The sequence below is a fragment of the Lagenorhynchus albirostris genome, chromosome X (genome assembly GCF_949774975.1).
Source record: "Lagenorhynchus albirostris chromosome X, mLagAlb1.1, whole genome shotgun sequence".
NCBI classification, from domain to species: Eukaryota; Metazoa; Chordata; class Mammalia; order Artiodactyla; family Delphinidae; genus Lagenorhynchus; species Lagenorhynchus albirostris.
Window position 1 is genome coordinate 129,947,465 of NC_083116.1, and position 2,674 is coordinate 129,950,138.

At 41.7% G+C, this 2,674-nt stretch overlaps 1 non-coding gene across 1 annotated transcript; it reads left to right on the plus strand.

Moving 5' to 3' along the window:
* Positions 1-943: 943 nt before the first annotated feature.
* On the plus strand, positions 944-1,050 carry LOC132514207 (U6 spliceosomal RNA). The gene has a single exon (XR_009538694.1). It is a non-coding gene; the product is annotated as a U6 spliceosomal RNA (small nuclear RNA).
* Positions 1,051-2,674: the final 1,624 nt, after the last annotated feature.

The following is a 2,674-nucleotide window of genomic DNA, read 5'->3' on the forward strand; positions in this document are numbered from 1 at the left end:
TAAGATTCCAGACACATTTTGAAAGGAGAACAAATAGAATACGTTGATCAACTGAATGTGCATTATATATTAAAAGAGCAGAAGAAATACTTTAAGATTTTTGGTCTCAGCAACTGTTAGCCCAGCAGGATAATTTTCATGTGTATATGAGAAATACCATGGATGGACCAGAATTGAGAATAAAGGAAGGACTTAAGAATTCATTTTTTTGTTTGTTTGTGAGGTTTTTTTTTTTTGTTGTTGTTGTTGTTTTGGTACGCGGGCCTCTCACTGTTGTAGCCTCTCCCGTTGCGGAGCACAGGCTCCAGACATACAGGCCCAGCGGCCATGGCTCACGGGCCCAGCCGCTCCGCGGCATGTGGGATCTTCCCAGGCCAGGACACGAACCCGTGTCCCCTGCATCGGCAGGTGGACTCTCAACCACTGCGCCACCAGGGAAGCCCAAGAATTCATTTTTTAACATGCAGAACTGGAGATGTCTGTAGGGTGTGTAAGGTTTGCCAAACTGGCAATAGGATATGTAAGTTTAGACTTTTCTAAAGGTCTAGGACAAGCAAAGAATGAACTGAGGCTGGATAGAAACTTGGGAGTTACCAGGGATTAAAAGGTATTCAAACTGTAGAACAGCATGCTATTAAATATGAAGTGAATGTATGAAACGATGAGTTCATCCTATGAATGAGCCCAGGAACCCTCCAAATTTTAGAGTTTGGGGAAAGCAGAAGGATTGCCAGAAGTGCTGGAAAAGGAGTCCAGAGGACGTCCAAAGTAATAGCAACATCTTGGGGGCCATGCAGAGAAAATGGTCGACTACTTCGAATAGAGCTGATACACCAAGCACAATGGGGGCAAAAAATAACCACTGTACTTGTAAGCAGAAACAGTAGGAACCTGGATAAACGTGTTCTCGGTGGAGTGGTCCCTCCTTTAAGAAGGAACATCTGTGCTCGCTTCAGCCACACATATACCAAAATTGGAACAATACAGAGAAGACGAGCACGGCCCCTGCGCAAGGATGACACGCACATTCGTGAAGCGTTCCATATTTTTATATGTATAACTGATTCACTTTCTTATAAAGCAGAAACTAACACACCATTGTAAAGCAATTATACTCCAAAAAAGATGTTTAAAAAATAAGTAAATAAATAAATAAAATGAAAAAAAGAAGGGAAATCTTATTGGAGTAGATTCACAAAGAAGTTCAGGAGATGAACTGGATAGGGTGGGTACAGTTGAGCAGAGCTCTTTGGCAGTACTGAGGGATGGGGGTAAGCTTTGCAGGGTCCCAATTTTTTTTAAAGTGGTATATATTGCAGCATATTCTATGATGATGGAATGATGCTCTTGAGGAAACAGATCGTCAGTTGAGAAGCAGAGGAGAGTGTATCCACGGAGCACTGTCCTTGTGTAGTTGAGAGAAGATAAAACCTAGTGTCCTAGGAGGTGGATCGAAAAAGAGCTTGCTGTGATTTATGTCAGAGTATTCTGCTTATGTTTCCCTCTAAGCGTTTTATACTGTCCGGCTTTACATTTAGGTCTTTAATCCATTTTGAGTTTATTTTTGTGTATGGTGTTAGGGAGTGTTCTAATTTCATTCTTTTACATGTAGCTGTCCAGTTTTCCCAGCACCACTTATTGAAGAGGCTGTCTTTTCTCCATTGTATATTCTTGCCTCCTTGTCATAGATTAGGTGAGCACAGGTGCTTGTGTTTATGTCTGGGCTTTCTATCCTGTTCCATTGATCTATGTTTCTGTTTCTGTGCCAGTGCCATACTGTCTTGATGACTGTAGCTTTGTAGTATAGTCTGAAGTCAGGGAGCCTGATTCCTCCAGCTCTGTTTTTCTTTCTTGAGATTGCTTTGGTTGTAAGGGGAGGATGGGTAAATTGGAAGACTGGATTGACACATAGACATTATATATAAAATAGATAACTTATAAGGACCTACTGTATAGCACAGGGAACTCTACTCAATATTCTGTAATGGCCTATATGGGAAAATAATCTAAAAAAAGAATGGATATATGTATAACTGATTCACTTTGCTGTACACCTGAAACTAACACAACATTGTAAAGCAACTATACTCCAATAAAAATTTTTTTAAAAAAGAAAAACCACCTAGTATCCCAAGGGAGGAGGTGAGTTTCGAGAAGAAGAGTGGAGAAAAGATATCCACAGACAGAGACTAGACAAATCACACACAGTCTGCAAAGTCCTCCCTCCTTTTCTCTACTACGGTCACACAGGACATACTTTTCTCTCCTGCTCTGAACTACTGAGACATGTAGCAAGATGTCCACTAAGAGCATCCGGCCTTGGGTCCTGAGGGTCTAGAGTCCTAAAAAGAGGCTAGTCACACAGGTGCATACTGATGGATGACCTGCCATGATGCTGAGCCCAAACGTGGGGCCAGATACAAATGGTCCATCTTCATGTTTACATCAAGTCACGTTGTCTGTCTGTTTCCTCTAACCCACAGCCTTGGGTGTACAGAAAGACGTTGTGACCCGGTCACTCTGTGAACATTCGATTGGTCTTATTCTCCAAGTCTGACCGAGCTTCATCGTCATGGCTACAGAGATAAGTAAGGACTGAGTAAAACCTATGACTGAGCCACTCTATTAACACTTTCCTCAAGCCGGATCTATATAGATATAATAATACGGACAC